The sequence below is a fragment of the Aythya ferina genome (assembly GCF_964211825.1).
Source record: "Aythya ferina genome assembly, chromosome: 1".
Taxonomy (NCBI): domain Eukaryota; kingdom Metazoa; phylum Chordata; class Aves; order Anseriformes; family Anatidae; genus Aythya; species Aythya ferina.
In genome coordinates this window covers 107,697,009-107,721,634 of record NC_140296.1, presented here as the reverse complement: position 1 = coordinate 107,721,634, position 24,626 = coordinate 107,697,009, and the positions used below count along the sequence as shown (strand labels likewise).

The 24,626-nt window shown below is 36.4% G+C and overlaps 1 protein-coding gene across 10 annotated transcripts in view; it reads left to right on the top strand.

Moving 5' to 3' along the window:
- Nucleotides 1-24,626, top strand: part of LOC311420745 (uncharacterized protein) — a 154,216-nt gene that overhangs the window by 33,931 nt on the left and 95,659 nt on the right. The window contains exon 1 of one of the 10 annotated variants that reach the window (XR_014684530.1): nucleotides 2,402-2,479. The exons of the other annotated variants lie outside the window; for them this stretch is intronic. The gene's annotated coding sequence lies outside the window, so the exon portion shown is untranslated. Of the gene's footprint in view, nucleotides 1-2,401; nucleotides 2,480-24,626 lie in introns of those variants that run through there. 10 annotated transcript variants of the gene reach the window in all.

Here is a 24,626-nt window from a genome sequence, read left to right as displayed (position 1 = left end):
GCACAAGAGGGATAATGCAAGGTGGCAAATGACTTTCGTGGTAATTATTAATGTTAGCTGCTTGTTTTCGGTCTAGAAAAGGTGACAGTGGGTAGTTCATGAAAAGGGTCTGAATAGTTCTTTGGTCTTGTAGAACAGTATTACTGTCTGCAGATTGATTATCTCATAGACTATGGTTTTATACTTCTCTGAGTAATATCTAACTCTGAATAGCTCCAGTGGTTTCCGTAATAGTGTCTGTTCAAGAGGGCTTTATTCACTGAGAGTAACTGAGTCTGGATTTTCCCAGTTTTATGTTTTTATCCTCAGCAGAATTGTCAATGAGAAGGCCTCAATTTTCAGAAATAGTGTTCACTTTTGAAACAGTGATGCTCTGGGAAAAGTAATGATGGGAATGGACATAATAAAAATGTGCCATAGCCAGCCACTTTGTTAACAAACAGAACAGTACTATTTCTACAGTAGAATGACAAAATTAGTGAGGACAGTCACACATCAGGGCATAACCAATTGGTGTGTATGGGTTGCACGGTGATACCCGCTGAGTATCTGCAACTGCTTCTCTTGAAAGAGAAGATTTAGCCACTGAAAGGAAATCTTCAAATTCCAAACTTTTTTTTTTTTTTTTTTTTAAACTACGTATATACTTAAGTTCTGTAAAAGTTTTATTTTCCTGTTAGTTGTTGTTGTTTGTTGTTGTTGCTCATAGAGGAGAACTGATACCAGATCAGGTAGACATGATTCTTAAATGAGTTGCTTTTTATAAGGTTTACGCATCACTACTGCTCTGTGTATTTTTTTTTTTCCCTTTAAAAATGCACTGTTAAGTTGCATACCTAGTCATCAGAAAGGCAGTACAATCTCTTACCTATGGTTTTGGTATACTTCAGATACCTTACTTATGCAGTACATTTATTAAATGATTTTTCTAATATGTTCTGTATACAATGCATCATATGAAGTGTTTTCACTAGAGATTTAGTCAATTTTCAGGTTTTGGTGACTTGATAGTGTGTTTGTTATGTTCTAATAAAATGTGGGGTTTTTTTGTTATTTAATATGGTCATGATCAAGTTTGATGTGTTTGAATTTATCTTAGCACTAATCATCATTGGTACTAAATTCGTCTTTAAATAATTGTTGGAAAAACTACTATTTTTTTTTCAATTATTTTGGGTGTTTTTTTTGTTTGTTTTTTGTTGGCTGGTTTTCTTGTTTTTCTATGAGTGGATAAATTCTATGAGTGGCTATGATGTAAATTAAAATAAATGACACTGTGATCACTGGGTTATTACATGGAGGGGAGGAGCGAATTTCACCCTGCTGCTCTGAGATTAAGAAAATACAATTACAGGAGGGAGGCTGTTCAGACTGATTTTAATTTGATGCTGATTTCCTTTGGACTTGACAGATATATATTGTTTTGCTTTTATTTTATTTTCATATATTTTTAGTATATAGTGAACATCATCTGATGTGATCATTTTTTAATAATTCAGAGTAGTACGATATGTAGGTCAGAAGTAGAAAACAAAATCACAAATGTTTGGAAGAACTTTACAAACAATCTGATTTCGGCATAGTTCCAGCCATTTCCTCCAGGACTCTTCATCAGCAGCATTCATGGAATATGTAAACACTTCACCTTAAGTAGGGAGGAAGCGTTAATCCCTGGTCAATTGGTCCACAGTCATTGCACTAGAAACAGCTGGTGGTGCATAACTATCATCCTTACTGAGAATTGTAGTAGGCACAGAACACAATGCTTGCCAACTGTTGTGAGTATTCCTTTGTTAACATATAAAATAACCATCTTCAGTTCTAGTAACATGTATCTGTGTTTTTAAGAGCTGTGTCTTTAATTAGAAGAAAAAGAACTTAAAAAGTGAAAAGGGTTGAGGTCAGTAAATGCCCTGGCAACTCAATTTTAAAGGGAGACATAGAATTATTATTAAGATGTGGGAGGAAATAGCAAATCAGAAATGATGCAGCGGTACTTGGAAATGGGAAAGTGTGAGAGAGAGGAAAAACCCCTGGTGGTACCTGCAGAGCTGGAAGGAAAGAAGGGAAAAGTGAGATAAAATACTATTTACAACAATCAAAATATCTTCTATTACAGAAAATAAAATAAATTAAAATAATTATTATAAAAACAGATGATTGTTAATTATAACCAAATTATCCAAATAGCTGCAAAAGATGAGGGGCCCTGTTTATCCAGGCATAGACATCTCATGCCATCTGAGAACATCAGGGCCCTGGGTACTGGAGTGAGGGTTAATGGCCCTGGCCAGCCTCACCTGGTCCCCACACCTGGATCCTCTTTCAGCTCAGGCCCTGGTCTTGCCTTATAAATGCTCTCCCTGTGGTTGTTTTTCTTCTTGTCTTCTCTTGGGTAAGCCTTAGGTATAACTCTTGCCTTTGTCAGGCATTCCCTGGTACCTGATGCTGTCAGTGACTGGCTCTCTGCCTTGCTCGGGTACACTGGGGCTGTGCCCCGTGGGATGATTATGCTTGCACTGAGAGCGCGCCTGACTCCTTCCTCCTCAACAAGCAGCCCTGTTCTTGCTGCTTACTGGAAGAGCTGTTGAGTTTCTGCTTGCCCCATGTGGCTGTCTTAGATTCCTGGAGATTTTTTGCTTTGAGACTGGTAACTTGTGACTGAATGCTTACTGTGTCCCTTAGGCAATAATTTGGTTTTTGAACATGCATATTAGTAGAAAGTTTACTTTGTTATTTTGTATTTATGGCTTTTTGTAGGTGTCCTATTTCCTGTGTGAGTGTTTCTTGTCTTATTGTTGGATCTTTGTTGTGTCTTTTGTTGTTGCATTGTTTTTTTGTTTGATTCAGAACAAACAGAGGAAAACATGATTTCTTCACTGAGATAACAAACAGATGCAAAATGTAGTTAAGGACAATCTCAGCACAAGATACCACTCTGGACTTCAATCACTCAGCTTTCATTTTTAAACATTTAGTGGTCAGGCTTCTATTTTTTGTTTAGGAGATTACGCCTACAAGAGTAATATATTGGTGCATTTGTACAAGCCAGTTTGTTTATTTTTAATTTTTTGTCTTCTTCAGAAGAAGTGGAATAAAGCTGAGTTCGTAATTCACTTCTGGTTGATACACGTTGTGGGGCATGAATGTGATGGGCAGGGCTTAGATACCTGCAGTTGTATCCTTGCTTCATTCACTGGAACAATTTCTGTAAATGGACTAAAGTGAGATAGACATACACCTAGCTTCCCCTGTTGTTGGTACAGTCCTTAGCCTTCTTGCTTCTCTTAACTTCTTTTGCTAGGGTGTATATATTGTTTGTGTGATGGTGACAAATGGAATTTCTAAAGCATTTTCATGTTTGATGGGGTATGGGAGAGTAGTCATCAGTAAGTATGAGTGCAGTTATATGTATACTTTTATCACTTTCCGTGAACTGATAAAATATCTTGGAAGAAATCAATATTTCCCTCTTCCTATAATTACACTTAATAGGTTGCTTTTCTTAGTTGTATGTGGTCCTTGTGAGACTCAAGTGAAAAGTGTTTATTTTTTTCCAGCAGTAAAGTCCTCTTCAAGTATGCCTTTCTAGCTCAGGTCCATTTCCTGAAGAGGGAGGGGGCAAAAAAGCCTTGCATTGGTTCTTCTTACTAGTGTCATCTAGCATTTACTGTCCTGGATTTTGTCACCATCTCAAACGTAAGTCCAGCCTTTTTGAAAAGTTGTTTATTTGCAGGCATTCCTTACCCATTCCAGGTAACTGGTATTACACTCATACATTTGTAAGATTTTATATCTGTTCTGTATTCTGTTGGAGGCAAATATCATCATAACTTGGACAAACCTCCACAAATGTTGAGGAAAAAAATACTCACTTCTTAATTACTCACTAGAACAGTGTTATCATTAATTGCATTTTCCTTCTTCGTCTATTGCTGCAGTCTTCAAAGACAATACATGTAGTAGCATAGTACTCAAGAATAAATGCATGCTTGTATGTTTTAACTTCCTCTAACGTTTTGTCTTTAAACTCTCTTGTTTCTGTTGCTTTTCTCTGTGCTCTCTCCAGCTTGTCTACACTTTCGAAGTACAATGACCAAAAGATGGGTAAACTGAAGTGTCATGGGAAGTGAAGATAGTAGAACAGCAAGCTAATGCGTTTCATACATGCCATGACCGCTTTATAGGTCACAGAATAAGATCTGCTGTCCTGTTTGCAAAAATCTCATGCCACATAAATGATGCAATCTGTACAACTGATGTATTTGCTCTGTACTTTGAGCCAAGTCCTATTAACTATTGATAAGCACTGAACCTAGAGTAGATCTCTGCAGAACCGTGTTTGATGTCAAACTAAGAAATAATATCCATGTATTGCTTATGCTTAATGTTTTTATTAGATTTTCGACCCTTTTCAGTAGCTGTGTCCACAGTGCCTAAAAACTACACCTTGATTATTGTATAAAACATTACATAGAACAGTTTGCAACTTCTCTCTGTTATCTGCTTAGCCTGTCAAAGTGGGAAATTCATTTGGATTAACACTGTTTCTTGTCATGTTGTTACTCAAGGCTTTATAAATAGGTTTAGTTTGTTCCAGTATCTTTCTGGATACTGAAATAGGTCTGTCAGACTTAAAACTTCCTGGTACTCTTTGTTTTGTCTTCCACTGGCCTATGAGATACCAATTACACCCAGAGATACGGAAAATAATTGGTAATAACTTGGTGATAGCTTCTACAACTACTGAGTATTTGAGGAAGCTCTGGTTACTTAAGTACTTTGAATCTTATTAAATATTGCATAATCTTTCCATAAATAGATAAATACTGGTTATAAATAAACATTTTTAATTCTATTTCCAGTACTATGAATATTCTAGTACAGGAATATATTATTGAGGAAGCAGAGACTGATTATTATTATAAAGGTGTAGAAATGCATTAATTTAGAATTTAAGGAGTTACTACTTCAATTAAATCCTGTCAAGAATTATATGTTAAGATCACATGCAAGAATACTTATTTAAAAAAAAAAAAATCAAATAATGTAACTTTAAAAAGATGAAGGAACATACAATTTTTATAGTTACTTTAAGTTCAGTGATAGATACAGAGCTTTGCCTGCCCAGCCTGCTTCTGTAAGGAATGGAGAGATGGACTGTCACTCAAGAAGTACGCAAGCTGTGGATTTTTAGAATCACTTTGCACAATTCAGTCTACAAAACATCAGTGAATGTTGTTCATAATTAACTGAGAATTAAATAACATCTGGCATTTTGTATATAATCTCTTTTACAGAATTAATTTCTGTAGGCTTTTTCCTACACTTGTAATGATTTTAAATATAAAAGGGTGAGATGCTTAGTTTGAAATTCCAACTAATTAAAGGCATTCTGTATTTTATTGATTTCTTGCCAGAAGAGAATAATTTAAAAGCAAGCAAGATTACACTGGAGGAAGCAATAGCCCTTAGCATATTTGATAGTGTATTTGAGTGCATGGGTTGAAGTTTTATATGATTTTGCTAATGCATTATGCTACTACATAGCTACCAAATTTAAAAGTAACATGAACAAAATGTAGTTTGCAAACACAAAAGAAAAAGCTCATACAAAGGTGAAAATAGGATCTCTAGTTTGTTATTTATTCTTCTCAATCTGACATCTTTAAACACATGATGATAATCTTAAAGTTTGCAGGCTATCTCAAACTGCAAGTCACGTTTTAGGCGGAAATGTTGATTATAATGAAAGTGATTCTCAAGGTGATTTAAATTGTTTCCTTTGGAAGGTTTTTCTTGCTCTCTCCTCTGTCTTGTTAATTACTGTGTGCTAGCAGAAACCTCTTATAGCTGTGTAATAGAAGATGTATAATGATACTCTTGTTTAGGCAATAGTAGAATTTCCTTTATCATATATTTATGTATACTTTGAAAATATGCTTCATGTGGCCAAAGTGCCTGTTCTTACAGTGAACCTACTGTAGGTCAGCCACAGGTTCTTTGTAAACTGAACCTGTCAGGGACTTCTGTGAGATGATGCTAATTCTGGCATCTGATAAAATGTGAATGCAAAAGGAGGTCATGCACTTCATACATCTGCCTTAATTGCAGCTAGAAAACTCATGCTCTACAAACTGCATTGAAGTTTAGGTGAAATAAACTAAGTTTAGAATGTGGGATTCAAGGATTGTATGCCATAGATCTCTGAAGTGATACCAACATTTCTGTATGTTTCATATCAATTACTTGTGAGACTCTTATTCCAGCCTAAAGAGAAAGTGACCATTTATCACCAGTGAGGCTTCCTAAAGTTACTTCAGGTAGGGCTGAGACCAAGGTGAGAGATTATATTATAACAGAATTGTTTTCATTTCTTCATCATGGAAAGACTGAAGATCTTCAGATCTGGAGAATCTTTTTTGGTTTAAGCTTATACTGGTCTGAGAAGTGCTACAGTCTGCACCTGAAACTCATTGTCCTAACTTGAACCCTAGCTCGTTTGGACCAGATAGTCCAATATTAGATCAACTGTTTCCTATATTTGACTATTTGAGGTGGGTACTTCATGGAATATTTGAATTTGTTCTTTGAATTTTGTGCGGTATTTGACAACTTTTTGAACAAAAAAGAATTTTTGGTTCCAAAAATAAAATATGAATGAAAATTGGCATCCTGTGCAATCTGACTGTATTTACAAGTTTTTCATATAGAATTTTTTACATAGCTTCCAAGCCTTTTGTTTCTCTGTGCTAAGCACTGGGAGTTTCGAAGCCTTTGTATGGATGTACTTAAGTTTTATAACTTAAGCCACTGTAAGGGAATCTGCTGGAGTGCCCTGTGTCAATCTGTGCTGTGTGCTGGTGGATGTTAAAACAGAAAGCTTCCTAACTAATCAGAAGATGATCTATGGTTTGGTTTTGCTATGCATGTATATGTACTGCTGCATGGGAGAGAAGTGTCCTTTCCGTGGACAGAATCTGGGCAGTGTCCTGTGGGTAAGTCCACTCAGGATCCATCTGAAGCTGCACAAAAGTGGAGTTCCCGGCCTCCGAAGGGACGAAGGATACACTCAGTATCTATATTCCTCATTTTATTCTATCTCATCAAAAAAAAAAAAAAAAAAGGCATTTTATTTTGCTATTTGTTTTTTGTCCTTTCTTACTAAGATCCAGAAAGAAGCCTGCTCAGTCTCTCTTGCCTTCTTCTCCATCCCTGAGGCAGATTGTTTGTCCCCAGTTGAAAAGGGACCAAAGTGCAATATGGTTACGGTTTGTTATCAGGTTTGTCAGACTTACCATGCAGCATTCCTGCTTGGTAGTGCAGATGCCTCATGTTGATATGGGCTGGCAGTGTTATGTATGGATCAGTCCAGGCTGACCCAGGGAAGAAGGGACCTACTACCTTCCTTGGGTTGTGAAATACTGTTGATTTCTCTCCAGCTTCAGCCATATCCAGCCCTTCAGTGAAGCAGTAGACAACCTGGGGAGTTCCTGTCTGCTCCTGCATGTGGAGTATTACCAAATCTCCCTCCTATATATGCTTTTTGAGACCTAATATTTTTACGGTGGAGGCATAGCCTAATGATGACTTTGAGATACGTTAGAGCTGATGATCGAGATAAAACATGCATGCAAATAACAAAGGAGATTATGGTCATGCACTGCAGTTTTCTACGAAGGAGCTAGAAACTCTAACTTCTACGGAACTGTAGAGAACTGAATTCAGTTCAATGTGTGGAAACTTGGTGCATAAAGAGTTTCCAAACTACTTTAAAATAAGTGTCATCTTATCTCACCTAAATAACCACATCCTGTTTCTACTAAAATGAATAGCAAAGTCATTGTAAATGCATTTAGATATCTTCTTTTCAATTTCTTGGAAGGAATGCATGGGAAAATATGATAGCTAAAACTAATTTAAGATGCCAAGTTCTTGTTTCTGTTTTGCATTATTTTACATTGTATTTCTTAAAATTAAGCAATCAATGAAGGATTCAGCCAATATGGTGTTTCTGTAAAAACAAAAATCTCATCTGTACAATAATTAGAATATAGATAGATGTTCCAGATGGTACACATGCAAAAAGAAGGCTAGCTTTATACCAGATGGTATTATGACCATGCATAAAGCAACTGGATAATCATTGTAATATTGTGACATGTCATATTATATGAATAAATACTCTGTTTTCCTAAGGAAAAAGGTAAAAATCATCAGTAAATTAAACAGCATAAGGCAGATGTGGCACTTATCCAGGAATTACAGTCCTAGAGGAACAGCAGTATTGGAGCTGGAACTCAGGTTTTATTTCTTTAATTCATTCTCCTTATGAAAAAGTGGTGATTCTAATTTGTGTGAATTATCATTTATACAATTAACCTAGGCATAGGCAACTTTCAAGACTTTAGAATACTGTATATTGTTGAAATTGACCCTATTTTTTTTTGCTTCCCCCAACAATACTCAACTTTGATAAACATCATAAACTTTCTATTCTCAACATTTTTTCAAAAAGCAATAGATATAGACAATACTTTGCAATGAAACAGCACAAACAATTGCTGTGAAAGAATATCATGTGTTCAGATTAAAAAAACAAGGCATGAAAGCATTCAGGTTGCCCAGAGATGCTGTGGATGACCTATCCTTGGAGGTGTTTGAGGCCAGGTTGGATGGGGCTTTGAGCTACCTGGTCTAGTGGGATGTGTCCCTGCCCATGGCAGGGGCTTGAAACTGGATGGTCCTTAAGGTTGCTTCTAACCCAAACCATTCTATAAGAAATCGTATGATATGATACAAGATGAATATGATGGCTTCAAAATTCACAAGAATATGTTACCAGTAACATTGAATATGTGTTACTGGTAACATATTCATGTATGTTACATATATGAACATATTCAATAACCTAGATAGATTCCCAACTATAAAACTGGCCTGCACTAACTAGGAAAAAAACCTTATGCTGATGTTGATAGGAATTTCTAGAGATGATGGAAACATCTTCTGATTTTATTTTTTTTGCTTCAAGAATATACGAGTTTTGTGAGCATCCAGTGCAGGAATATGCATGTGTTGTTCAAATTCCATGTGCCTTCATTATAGATTTTTATCTGTGGGTATGCAGATATTTAAACATTCAAGATCAATCTCATTTTCCATAATTAAATCTAATTTCTTAAAGGAACAGAACCAAGCAATAGCACTTGTTCTTTTTCTCTGTAAAACTAGTAGGATAAAAACTTCTTAAGCTGTTTCCTGTTTAGAGACATGTCCTGTTACACAAGCAATGCATGTCCTGTATTTCTGAGGAGGTTAGCCTTTACAGTTGGTATGTGTCTGTGCACAAGAGTCCTTACTGGTGAGGTAGGAATAGAAAGCGCTGTGCTCCAGCAGCTAGCAGATGCTGGGACAGAACCCAGGCTCCTAGTTCCTCTCTAAATGAGAAAGCACTCTCACCTTTTTCTGTTTTTGAAAGGCAACTCCTGTAGACATTGTGCATCTCCATGCTCTTCCTGAAGGCCAGCTTCTGTGCAGGAAACTCTGCAACTCCTAGGAGATCTCTAAAGCAATATTGCCTGTTGATAATGCATTGTTAGCCAGCTCCTTGTGTTTGAACTGAGCTGCATCTGGGCACTGTTATGGCCAAAGATCAAAGAATGACCTTTTGGGAGTGATTTCAGTGCTGTACCACATTCTGCTCAAGTATGAAGTACTTGATTTTGAATGAGCAAATTGGCACCTTTTGCTATGAAACAATGAGACTTTTATCACATGAAAAAGTTTTAGTTCGGGCTGAGTCTTGTAGCAGAGGGTATGTCTTTGATAAGGTAGCAGAAGTGGGGGTGACATGCATTGTTATCAACAAAACTGGACTAGTATTTGTACAGCTCCTTACACAAGAGACAGGATGATGTTACAGAAGTGCAGAGATACTAGGGTATGAGGTATATCCATTGCTGATGTAGTTTAAGATGATCATTTTAACTGAAATGTTTCCAGTGTTAACATAGATTCAGCCATAGCTGAACAGCATCTCTTCAGTGAAAAGGATTGCTTGTTTCTTGTTTGAACTAGGTCGTGCTGGAATTTTGAGATAAAAAGGGCCCTTTAAAGTACTACTGTATTAGAATTAAATTGTAAAAAAAAAAAAAAAAAAAAAAAAAAAAAAGTTTGCTTGTCAGTTACTGTGGGGAAATGCTTATGTGTTTATTAGGTGTGTCACTACGTAATTTGTTAATAAACCTGCAAGGAAATAGGCTATTTCTGTTGCAGGGGAGTACTGAGATGAAGGGTACTTCATTCATTGAATCCTAGCCACATTCTTAAGGCTGCTAACAAAAAGTTTTAAAACAAAACCCAACACTATCACCTCCCCAAACACTTGAAATAGCTACTGGCAGATCTTCATGCTACAAGGAACAGCTATGTCATCTAATCAGATCTCCATGTATCACAACTTTGAATAGATTATTTCCATTGATACAAAGTCATTTTTCAGTGAGTTGCCTGTTTTCAAGTTTTCTTACTTTTGCTTTCTGTATTAGTGTCTTCTGAGGATAATTGCATGTAGTACACAAGTAACTTATGTTTTTGAGGCTGAGAATCTCAGTTTCTAGTATTAAGCATTGTTAGTTCTCATCTCACATCCTTACTTCTAGATGCTTGGTCTCTGTCCGAATTGTCTAGTTCACAAACTGATCCATCTCATTCTGCCATAGCTTTTCTATCCCTAGATACCTTATTCTTAGTTTTCAGCATCTACAGATGTTTCAGCCATGATTCCTCATCCTGACTCAATGAATAACATGGCTCTAATATTGATCTGTGTAGAACACTCTGAAACTGCATATACTACTAGCATCAGGGAAAGGATTTTAGTTAGCACTTTTTCTCCAGCATCTATATCCATTGCGTTTATAGCTGCATCTGCTATGCTTTTCAGCAGTTAAAACACTTGTAAAGATACTATAACTTTCAGAAAGTACCCTGTTGTTGTACTACCAAAGCATGGTGTTACAGAATGAGTCTCACTCTAAAGTGGAAGTAGTTCAGTCTGAGTTTTTACCCTCTGTTCTTTCATGCTGATTTTGCATTCATATCTGTTATGACAGAGACACCTGCTATGCTCAGAAATAGTTTTCAAAGTCAAAATTCACCAGAAAAGGCATAAATCCTCAATAGGATATGTAAATAGATCTACTTGTTAATTCATTGCACAGAAAGACATTAACATTGTAATTTTCACTACAACTAATTATAAATTTTCAACTGTTCACAAGTAGGAATGATAGATTAATAAAAATGAGACCCACCTGTCTATTATCATTTCCAGGAACCTGGGCCAGTGACTTGCCAACAGGAGGCCTTGTAAAAAAAAAAAAAAAAAAAAAAAAAAAAAAAAAAGCAGTAGTTTAAATGCTTTAAAAATGCTTTAATAGTAAAATATAAAAGATACTCTTCTATCACCTAATTTTAAATACAGATTACAATCATTACAAGTTGCTTAATTATTTTTTTCAGAAACAAGTGTCTAGACAATACAAAATAAATGAATTGTATAATTACCAGAAGGTGATCACTAGAAATCCAGATTTTTGCATTAATGCCACAGGTCCTGAAGGTCATTCAGAGACTACTAAAGTACCAATGATTTTTACAACTTCTGAAAAATGTGTTTTCCTGACAATACTCAGAATTTTATTTTAAGGTGTCTTTAACACTGATGAAAATCTTGCCACAAAAGGCATTTTCTGAAGTGTCAGATGAGCAGTTAACATTTAGAGGGCAAAAAAAAATCCCAGCTTTATGCGGTTCTGAATGAATTATGAACTTCTGAAATCATGTTCTCTTGCAGTTACAGATAAGTGTAGGACACAAAGGGTTATTGAACCAAAAAAGGTAAAAGCAACGTGAAAGAGAATGTGTTCCAGGAATAAAGTGTTTGTATTTCAGAAGCTGTATAAACACATTCATTAGAAGATACAGCAATGGACTGGACTGACCTTCCTAAAATGAAGTCAATGGTGTGATGACGTTGAGTTTTGTACATGGTTAAATAAGCTGTGAGCTTTAGCAGGTCTGTTAGCAGGCAGAGTTGCATTAGGAGAGCAATGCTTGATTTTTTTTTTTTTATTCATTGAGAAAGCATTGTATACAGGAGTCAAAGGTGGAAGAAGAGGGGAGGGCGGAAAGAGAAAGAAGGTATAGGTCTTGATTCTGCAAGTACTTCAGGAGAATTATAATGCCTTAGGCAAATATCTTGAGGTCATTGTGGTCTATCACAGTACAGCAGTTCTTGGGTGGCTGTATAGAAGTGGCTGTAAGTACAGAATATTATTGAAGCAAATTTATCTGCTCTTGAAAGTATCTTCTGGGTAACCCTTGGCATAGTCTGTAAGGCTGTGTGGTTCAGAGTTCTTTCCATACAGATGGTATACAATGAACATCTTACAAGATTAGATAGTCTTTCAACCTGTGCACCTGCTAGAATTTAGGGCAAGCTTTTTTTTTCCTTTTGAAGTTTGTTCAGATTTTTTTGTGTGTGTGGAAGAACACAGGAAAACCTGTCAGATCTTTTTGGTATTCTCTGTGTAAGTGATATTCTGTAACTTAATGTTTTGGTGTGAATAGCTTACATTTGGCAAGAACTGTGCATGAATGTGTATGGGTTGGGATGGTGAGGAAAAGCAACCCTTAATTACTGGCTTTTAAGATACAGGTTAATTATTACAGATTTCTTAACTCTTATAAATGGTATGTATCCACAGGAAGTATTAATTTGCCCTGAGAATTAAAAAAAAAAAAGTAATTTTTGACAGTTGTTATTCTACAAAACAAAATCCTATCAGTTGTTTCCAAAAGGTAGGCAATGAGTAATTTTCAGTATCTTTAAAAAGATCTTAGTTCTTCTTTCTCTGCTTCTTCAGTTCAGTTTGAGTTCAGCTGAAAGCTTCTGGAGAGGTTCTTAGATGAGTGTATCACAAGGATTCAATCTCTTCAAAGCCTATGGAAGAACAGAGGAGAAATCAAAAAACAGCATGACCCTACAAAAAGTCCATGTATGTGGAACAGAAACATGTTGTAGTGTAACGTCACATGTGAACTTTGTTAAGCCAACTTTTTTTTTCTCTTTCTGGAAGAGCACAGAAGAATAAGGGTATTTAAACAGGAGAGTTTGGACAGCATGTATGCAAATGGTGGAGCTGAAGACGGATGTAACTTTTTACTTGAGACACGATGTCTCATTCTACCATGATGTACAATAACACTGAGGTTTTGAATAGGCTTTGAGACACAAACACAATGCCTGCTTGCAAGTAAACATAAAATAAGTCTGGATTTTGAAATGCACACATGCACTTTTTATCTTAAATGACAATGCAATTGTTCAAGTTGTAGATGAGTGAATGAGAGCAAGTTTGGACTTAAAATTTTAAGATAATTAGTAAATAGATTTTAAAATATTTATAGAGTTTACGTACAGCAAATGCTTTTTCAAATCCACTATCCATAGTTCTTGACCTCTGCAAGATCTTTAAAAACGTACTTTCTGAAGTTTTACACACACATTCCTAAATTTGAGTGTTGAGAGGAAAGTAAAATTCTTCTCCATAGGGAGTAGGAGGGGGAAAGAGAGGCAAGGAAAGAAACTGGTTTAATTTTTTTATTTGTATGTAAACATTTCCTTGAGCATTTGAAAAATCTTGTATTGCTTACTGATTTTTCCCTATCCAAAAAATCTGGGGTTACAATCTCTCTTGAGCTATCTTTGTGTAAAGGGAAATAAAAAAATAAATATGTATTTCTCCTTTATATTAATGTTTTTCAAAGTCCATTTCTCTTACTTCCTTAGTATGCAAAAAAGGTATTTTCTTTGTATGTTTCCCCCCTTGTTTTGGTTGTCTGGTATTATTGGAACTAAATAATATTTTATTCTGTTTTTCTCTGCTGGTTGTCTTTTAACATGACACACTCAGGAAAACACATTAAATTCCACCTCATTACTTGTTGTTACAAAGGAGAAGTATTTGTTTTAACGACAACAAAAAAAAGCTGGAATGTTCTAGCTATATTCCAGAAATCAGATGTAATGAATTGATTGAATGGAGAATACAATCTAAGGACAAAATCCTTTAAAAATTTCAGTCGCAGGGGTTAGCAGAGCAGTCACCAACATCTTTGCCTGATTCTTGTGACTAACAAAAATATTGAGGGTTTCACAGGGCAACAAAGAAGAATTCTGTAAAATGATTTTCTTCTTTGACAAGAATCCAGCTACTCAGAGTAGGAGAGTAAACTTTTTCCTTAACTGGAATGGGTCTCAGGAAGAGGAGTACAGCTAGCAGTTCATTTTCCTGCCTGCTCAGTGCTCTTTAAGGTAACAGACTACCATTTTTTCAACACCAAAGGGGTAGGCAAGTTTTTTAGAGAAAGTAAACTTGCTGGCTTTATGCTGAATGAGACTTCCATGCAGTAAGTATGCAATGACTGGTTTTTGTAAGTACTTTGCACTACAATTGATTTATTACTGTCATATATGGGGGCAAGGCTAGGAGGGAAATGGTTCATTACAGTCAGAGCTAACTATTGCCAACTACTTCTTTCTTATTCCATCTACGCTGTGGGAAGCTGCACAACCACTGTTTGCTGTAAAGGTCCGGGCAAGAGGGCCCTGTCTCCATGGAGAAAAGGCACAACGTCTCTACCAACTTTATGGCTGCTTCTTAAGCCAGTTATTTTAATATTTTAGCAGCTCACCTCTGCATAATGGTAACTAGGTTTTATGATGAAATATTTATGAAGGTTGAAAAACAGACAGCTTTGTGCACTCACATTTTTTCTCGTTGTTTTGATGTCTCCCTCTTAGTATTAAAAAAAAAAAATCTGTTTATTTACACTGATGGTGAATTCAGAGTGATTGCTCTGAAATACATTACATGCATATTGCTAAAACCCATGGCACTATTTATCTGATAGGTTAAAATAAAATACACTAACAACAAAGAGCTGTATATATTTGGTTAGTTGGACCAGTGCATGCCTTGCTATTAGTTGATTCTTTTTCTACTTTGGAATGCATGTAGTGCATAATGAGGTGCGCAGGGAAGACATGGCAACTATTCTCCAGGGGTTTATGTAAATACGAGGTATTGGCACTTTTCTCAGGAATATTATTTCTAAGCAAATTTTTTTAAAAGAAATTCAAGGAAATGGTGCATAAAATGTGTGTGAATCAGGTGCTAACTCTGCAATCTAAATCTTGGGGAGCAATTAAGGCATTCAGTCTCAAGGCATTTAGCTGTCACTTACTGGGACAAGAGGGCTTAAAAACAAAACTACACACAACAAAAAACACTAATGGAAATCTTAATTATAGGTACCTAATTACAAAAATTTCCCAGAATAAAAGTGCAGGAAACTGAAAGCTTCCTTAAGCTAATAATGCTGCTATTAAAATACCATAAACTAAGTTGAGAGCCAGGGAGGACCCCTATTAGAGTCCTTCCCTAATCTCTCAGGAAAAGGACGCGAAACAGTAAAACTAAACATCACAATTCTGCAAGGAGGATTTTACCAAGAGGTAAATGTGTTTAATTCTGTTACAGGTAAATACAATATACCTTTCTTTAATTGCAGAAATTTAGAAGTGTGTGTGTGTATATTGAGTATCCATATACATGTATGTTTTTGCAAGGAACAAAAGTAGCAAATTACAGTATTTCCACGCTAATTAGCATAAGATCCTGCCTCAGCTGTAATCATAATTTTAAGAATTTTGAAAGGCTTTGTTTTTAACTTAGCCATGTAATCCAAAAGGTACTTAGATTGAAATAGGGATCCTGCGAGGGAATGCATCTCTCACTGTCTAGGAGTACAGAAAATGATGTTGAGTCCTGAGAGTGTTGTGTGGAGGACAATAAGTCAAACTGTCAAAAGAGGTGATTCTCCTGCTGTATGTAGTAGTAGTATGGCCTCATTTTGAATATTGTGCAGAGTTCTAGGGTCCACAGTATGAAAATGATGTCAAATGGTCCTTGAAAGCATGCAGAGGGGGGCAACAAGGCTGGTAAAAGGGCTGGAGGGCACGGGCTGTGAGGAGAAGCTGAGGTGGTCTGGTCTGAAGAAGAGGAGGCTGAGAGGCGACCTCACTGCTCTCCACAGCTTCCTGAGGAGGGGAGGCAGAGAGGGAGGTGCCAGTCTGTGCTCCCTGGGAGCCTTGCTCATCCTTGTTAGGATGCAAGAGACTATCACAAAGCTGTACTAGGGGAGGTTCAAACTGCACATAAAGAAAAACTTTCCTATGAGGGTGGTCAAACACTGATGCAGGCTTCCTAGTGAGGTGGTTGGTGCCCTGTGCCTGGCAGTGTTCAAGAGGCATTTGGACACTGCCTTCAGTGATGCGCTTTGACTTTTGGTTAACAATAAATTGGTCAGGTGATAGGACCTGATCTTTGAAGGTCCTTTCCAACCAAACTGTTATGTTCTGTTCTTGTTCACCTCAATGAAGGAAGGGCAGCAGTGGAGGTTGGGTTGGCTTGCTGGGTGGGACACGCAACATTTGCGACAGAGTGGCCTGGGCTATCCTGGATGTTGTCTGTCAGGAGATGTATCTGGGTTTTGTTGTTTTTTTTTTACTCTGGGTGAGATAAATTGATAAAGACTGCTGAGCTGTTCTTCTTTAATGCTACAAAGCATGAATGCATATGCATCATGCTTTCAAACACCAAACAGCTGAGAAGAATGGGGTGAAATCCTGGTATTATGTTTCGATTTTTAATATACTAAAAGCTAGCTTAAAAAAAAAAGTTACAATGGCATGTGCATTGGCATTCCTCTGTTCATGCAGATAACAATTTCAGTACAGGCCTCATTCCATCCAGGAATCCCAGCAGGAATAATGTGTGCGGGACACAGACAGAGCACCCAGGCCTAGGCAGCCCGTCATGCCTGACTTGTCCTGGGGGCAGTGGTGGCACTTGGGGTGCATGGGAGGGTGAGGGCGACACCGGAGAAGAGGGTGCTACTGGAGAAGCAGCTTATTTTGCTTTCCAAGTTCCTGTTTGTTTGTTTTTTTTTGTTTTTTTTTTTGAGGGGATAGAGATGGTGAAGTAAAGGGGAAGAATGTCTGAACTCCAGAATGCTCCTCTTTTATAAGGAGTTTGAGGTTTGGTATACAAAGTCCCTGATTGATTGTGGCCTTTTTTGTCTGACCTGGCGGGGTGCTGAGAAAGCATTTTAGTTCACACATTGGATTTCGGGGAAAGATTCAGAGTCTTGGTGTTTGTTTGAGGGGGAGTAGGGCTGCAGTGATTCACTGCTCCTGTAGGCATGCAGGCTGTGGGAGCATATGGCTCTGAATGTCTTAAAGTTAATTCACTCTGTCACCTAACCTCCACGGCTCCTATTGGGAAAAGCTACCGGGTCTTTACCTGGCAGTATTTAAATGTGAAACACATAAAAGGCATTTAAGAAAATGCATAAAACACATTTCTAGATGAACTTTAAGTTTAGTAAGATCTATTTAATAGCATATGTATCAGAGAACAAAAGACCTTCTGATAAAAGACTGGTTTAAGAAACAAAATTAATACTTTTCCTAAAAGAATTGGATAAACAGTTATCTTTACTGTGGTGGTCTGTGCCATGAAACCTTTATCACATCAAACAATAATGAAGGATGACATTTAAATCCTCAGTCATTCTAAATGGTGATTCTGAAAACGAAGCATTACTGATATCTTTGACAAGGAAACGACATGAGGTAAAAGGAGATGTAGCACATAGGTAAGTTATTTCTACCAAGCATACTCCATCTTGTCCTTGTTTTTTATGTTTATTTTTTAACAGTCCACATGCTATAGAGTATGCTGTTCATTAGATCTGTCAAAAGCAGCAAATTGGGTAAATAGATGGGAAGGATTAACAGAACACTATGAAAGGTAGAAATGGTGGTAATGCTGCAGGAAAATGGTACAATATTATCTAAAAATTGCCTTTTTCCACTGTGCTAGAGATGTAAGAGACTCTAACGTGTAACAAGTAGGCTTTGAAGTAAGAAAAAGTTGAGGTTATAGAGCCTTTTAACATGCTTCATAATTTAAATATGAAGGTTTTTTGTAAGTTGGCACATACTTAGTAACGATATATAGATCAAATTAGGTTTTTTACTTTTCTTTTTTTTTTTTTTTTTTTTAAAGATGATGCTTGACCATGAATGTGCTGATGCAGAGGTGTTAGATGAGAAGGATCTTGTGTCAGGTTGATAGTGCTGACCATAAAGTAGCTACATTTGGTTCGTTGTTTCAAAATACGTACAGGGACTAAGTTTCCTATGTACCTAGCACACAAAACATCGCTTGTCCTTGTTCGGAGATGTGGTGACAAAGCAAGTAATTATCATGGTAATGACTAAATCCCTACTTTTTTTTTTTTTTTTTTTTTTTTTTTTTTTTTTTTTTTTACTAATTAACAAAATGAGATTTATTTCCTTTTACACAAAGGACAGTGCAGTTTCTTTAGAAATATTAATGTATAGAAGAACAAACTGATCCTAGGCCTAATCCTAGTTATTTTATTCACAGAAATATGATCTTAGTACCTGCTCTGTTTCTTAATTAAGCAACACATTTAAGTATGTGCTTAAGTTATCTTTATTTATTAGCATGACTAAGCTACTTGTATACTGTTGCGAAGGCCAGCACATCTAAGAGCTCTGAGCAATAGAAATGTTATTGATGGCTTGGCACCCTGGTGAAATACTTCAAGCTGCACCTTATTTAAGATGCTGTCCGGGTCACAAAAATTCTCTGTGAGGCTCATAGCAAACTGCGTGTAGTGCCACCAAGAGGGATGAAGGGAAAATGGTGTAAAAATTCATCCTGGTCACAGTGGCCACATTAGGCCTTACGTTGTAGAGCTGAGAGGCCTATTTCTGCCATCCTTTCCTCAGAAAGTAAGACTTTATGTACTGAGTTAGTCTGCCATGATGGAGTTCATATTTTCTACAGTATTAATCATAAATTCTGGCTTGAAATACACAGATATGCCATAGTTCTTACTGAAATTTTTGCTTCACTAACAGTTTCAAATTGGTCTAGTCACGATATTGAATGTCACTCCTTTTATTTCAGTATTTTCTTCTGTTGAAAAATAGTTTCATGCCTTTGTACCAAATATATATTTTGGAATGGAAATATCTAGTTCTACTTAGATGAAAAAAAAAGGAATTGTGTTAATGGGAGAAATGATTGCTTATTGCAGAGTTGCATGGGTTTCAGGCCTCAATAACATAATATTCAATTCAATATATTGAATTTCCATGTATTTCTTCAAGAGATGGTTGTAAAATCTATTGACATCAAACCACAATGATAAAAACATGAAGGAAAGGAAATAAGTCAATTAAAATAAGGTTTTATTTTCTAAAGTGTCTACTTTTGAAGTTCAAACAGTATTAGTTAACCATGTTTTGAATATAGCTGAAGAATATGCTAAACAAATTCTTTATTGTCAACATGTACAGCTGTTCTGGCAAGGAGAACAAGTCTAGGCAGATGATGTTGGTTGCTCTTCCCCTATCCACCATTGCTGTAACCCCATCACAGAAGGCCACTAGATCTGTCAGGCATGATCTGCCCTCATTGAGGACACGTTGGCCATCACCAGTCACCTCCTTATTTCCCACATGCCTTAGCATAGTTTCCAGGAGGATCTGCTTCACGATCTTGCCAGGCACAGCGGTGAGACTGATAGGCCTGTAGCTCCCCAGGTCTTCCCTTTTTCCCTTTTTAAAAATGGGGGTTATGTTTCTCCTCTTCCAGTCAGTGTGAACTTCACTGGACTACTGTGACTTCTCAAATATGATAGTGGCTTAGCAACTTCATTTGCCAGTTCCTTCTGGACCCCTTGAGGAAGACAGAACGAGAACTGGTTTCTCTGCTCTTTACCAGAGTCTCCCTTGTTGTTGTAGTGATTCTGAGTGATTCTAAAATTCAAACCATGTATTGTTGCTTCACAGTTTTTTGTTGGGGTACATACATATTGAATATTTGTTACAGGGCTTCTTAAGATTAGGTGAGTGTTTTTTTACTCATACTGATTTAAATATATTGTACTTATCTACTGTTGTTAATATAGTGAATGTATTTCAGGACCTGGAAAGATTAACTTAGACAATCTTTTTCTTACCAAGCTGGAGTACAGTATTACTGCAGTTGCTCAAATCAGAAGCGCACAAGCTGACAAGTTGTGGTCAATATTAGGGGAGGTAATGCTAACAAACATGGCACTTAAATTCCTGTGGTTCATCACAGATGTGAATTTGATGGTCTCAATCTAGTTCTTATTTGGGTATGGGTTAGTTCATGCTATAAATCATTGTTCTTGCCTAATACAATCCTAACAGTTTTAAAAAATACAGTCTACTTGGAAGAGAGTTCTTACAGTTCTTCATATTCTACAATACTTGTGATCCATCATTTAGTACGTTTTCAATCTATCCACATGAAAATTTTCCTTTGTTTAAACCAATTCATATTTGCATTCAGCAATGGAACGTGGAAAGGAATTATGAAATTTCAAAACATTTTTTAGCTGGGGAGGAGTAGAAGAAAACCATTACAACCCTTTTGAATGCTCTATGAAGCAACACTCAAAAGTTTAACTCAATTCTGTACTCTTTACTATAATAACAATCCTTTTGCCTTTGTGCATGTCATCGTAATGTGTAAAAACAAAAATCACTGGTACTAGATCTGTAGCTGAATGGAGAATTGTTTTATAAACATTTTGCATGTTACTATGCTGAGGCATAAATTACTATAAAATGTTGTGGAGAATGAAACCTAACAGATAAAGTTTTTTTCCAGTCTAGTTCTTGCTACATGCCTTTGGGGTTGATCAGGAATTTTTATAAGGGCCACTTCTATAAGGTTAAGCCACAAGAATGATCTTGTAAGTGAATATCTGTCAGACAACAGCTTCTTTTTCCTGATCAGGTAGAGCACATTATTTTCACCTCTGAAAAGGCACAGTCCTAACCCACAGTTACTGCAAGTTTTTGAAGTGTTATCATTTCTCTAGTTACAGAACAGATCAAAAATTGTTTTCTGGTGAGTGGGAAAATTACTTGAATTATGTTCAGTAGTTGCTGTCACTGCAAGTTCTGAGCTCCAAACCCTGCCAATCTCAAATCAGGACGGCTTTACTATGCTGAAGTCACACCAGCAATGATCTTTCTGTCACAAGAAGTCACACAAAACAAAAATTCACCACCTCCTTCTCCCTCCAAATGTATCAGGTTCTGTGACTTGAAAGTTCTGCCTTGCTTAAGTGTATTCCCAGCAATACAGGAGTAAAAACCTAGGTACAGCATCAATACAAAATGTACTGGATATGAACAGTAAAGTAAAAGAAAAAAAACAAGTTTTCTAAGTTTGCTTTTAGAGCAAGCTTTTGTCCTTTTGACCAAAAGACTTTCTCTAAGCTGGTAATGTTTGATGTTCATTGATTTTACAGACTCCTGCTGTAATTACGACGCAAACTTTTCCTGAAAACCAAAATGAGATATCAATCCTGTGAAGACTTACATGCCTCTTTAAGAGTTGTAAATTGTCCCTCTAAATGCCTTCAGACTGCCTGTGTTCCATAAAGCAATACAGGTATGGTGGAAAAGCTACCTAGAATGCAATTTGCCTAGCATATTGCTTTAGATACAACTCTGCTCCTCTCTCTGAGTTGAGGTGCTGTAGGTAGAAGAAAGGCTGTAAGTACTGAAACCATTTAGAACTGAAGGTATGTACATATTGTAGGAACAGCTGGAAACAGATTTTATTACATGAAAAAAAGTAACTAAGCTTTCAAAAAAATGGAAAAAGATACTTGCTAATACAGAAAATAGACCAGCTGATTCAGTTTCCTAACTATAAAATAGAAATTATGCTAACTTATTAATAAGCCAATTGAAGTATTACTTATAAGCAAAAATTCTTTGTATTCTTTAATCTATTATTTTTTTTATACCTTGTAATGTTTTTGCTAGAGCATCCCATCAGATACCCAAGAATTTGGAAGTTTCTATCAGATATATGAGAAAAGAAGAAATAGATGTTTTTCTGAGCTTGCAGGAGACACCTGGTTCATTTTAGAACAAATATTTAATTTGCTTCAAAAATGTTTTTAATGCTACATATTTTACCTTTCACTTCCTATGTATACTGTACTAATTTACAGAAACCTACATTTCTTGAAACTTAATGGAATGCATTGCTGTGTTCCTGTGTATTGTACTGAAGTCACACTGTATTAAACAATATTTTCCTGATATCAGATCTGTAACAGTTTGCAGATGATTTGAGGGTGAGAGACAGCATATAGTGGTTTGGAAAATTTTCTATTAGCTGGATAACGTCTCTCCTATACGAAGTTGTACTTAATTTCTTATTCTTCTCTAGAGACTTATTTTACAGCCTGGAATAAATAGGAACTTTGTAATTGACCTCAGGACTTGACCAAGCTAAGATTTTGTTGTTTGTTTCATTTTTAAATTGGAATTATAAATAAATTATTGTTCATTCTTCTGCTAGAGAAACCCTAAAAGAACAGTTCCTAGCTTTCTTGCAATCATGATATTTGTGTTCTGGTAATCAAGAATAAGCATATTAATACCTGCTTTTTGGAGAGTCCCTCTCAGAGTTTGCAATTTTATTACTTTTTGACTCTGTGGCACATGAACATAGTGACAATTACCACATTATTTTTAAATAAATGCAGTCAGTGCCATCATCCAAAACATCTCTAATTTCTTGCCAACTACAGCAACGTAGTAAAAATGTTTTACTATTTGCATTTATTGTTAGTGTCTTTAAAAGGCCATTAAAAATAACAGTCCAAATGTTTCTGTGCTTTGTGGGATCTTTGTGTCTGTATTAAAGTGAGTAATATCATCACAGTTGCGGTAGGTTATTGTTGTTTTACTCTAACACAATGTATGGCTTGTTCTGAACTATTTTCTCTGCTTTGGTAGTTTCTTCATCCTATGAGGTATTGTAAATGTTTATATACAAAAACTTCCACAAGGCTCAACTCCAGGGTTTATCAAGCATTACATTTCACTTAAGAAATTGGTTTTGCTCTGAACACTAGAAAAACATTTAAAGTATTGCCCTGTGTAAACGTGTTCTTTGTAATTACATACCTTGTTAAAATTGGTGGGTCAACTACCAAATCATTTTCTGAAGATGCTCATCTGGACCACATATGTGTTGGACCACATGTCTTAAACCACTTGGGCAATTCCATTGTTTAGTAATGTCTGTGGTTTTACTTAACTGTTGAAGTTAAAGAAAATAATATATTGATTTCATGGGTACATCATCTCTGGGAGAGGAAGGATGGCTGATACCTTCTTTAAAGCTTCTGATACTACCAAGATAAGTTAAGTGCTGTCATTGCCTGGTTTAGCAGCTGTACAGCTTGTCACTGTTCATTTGTTGACTTCCAGATCAGTGATGCTTTCTGTATCTGTAGCCCCAGAAATACAGCACTGCCATGGATAGTACAAGCTTGATACTAATTCAAGCCTCTGGACTGAATCTTAACTAGACTTTCTTTGGACTTACCCTGAGCTGCTGCCTAACGCTCTCCATATTTATTATTTATATTTTTTTTGTAGTTGGTAGTAACTGGTTATTCTGTATAGAACAAAAATCTATGATCGTAACATAATGAAGCAACGTAGAGTTCAGCCGTACTATGATAACAGGGCTGATAATGGGGACCTAGTGCAGCACAGAGGAGTGTGGGCATCGCATGGTAGTTGAAATGCCTTATGGTGACACTGGAGACCCCAGTGCTATAAAGAACTTGCCAGTGGTTGTGTTCTGATAATTAAAAAAAAAAAAAAAAAGGCAGATACAGATGCTGGAGAAAACAGATTTTAGGGGTCACATAAAACAATTATCCAATAAATATAAAACACTAAAACACTCCACATGTAGTATATTTTGATGTAATGTGGAATTGCAGAGGAATGAAGAAAGAACTAAGCATAAAGAGTGATAGGAAACATTTAAAAAAAAAATGCACTGCTCTTCCTTCTATGGAAGAAGAACAAATCCCCACCATCATCACCACATCCTTATCTCTGAAGAGCTTGGGGTGCTGACAACTTACTCAACTTGCTGTCAGCTCCCTCCTGCCCCAGGGGTAGCCAATAATCTTAGGACTTGGAAAGTGGAAGGGTGGGGGGTAGATAACAGGAATTGTCTGTACTAACAGGTTTAACTCATTATTACAGAAAAACATCTGAATAACAGTTAATCTTCTGTAATGATTAGACTTGGAAAATAATAATTCTATGACTAGATGGTTAGGATTTCAATTACACTAGCAATAAATTCTTGACTGCTTGTACAGAGTGCTTCCTTTTGCCCATAAGTTTATGAAGGATGCAACACCTAGCTGCTGCCTATATTGTTGTGATGGCTTATAATAATTAACAGATAGTCAGTACATGTTCTACAAAATAAAAAATAGCTCTAATTAGTTTGTACTTGTCATCAAGAAGGAAGCTAAGTTGTTTTACTGCCTTCTCAATAACATCTGCAGCATTGACTTCCAAA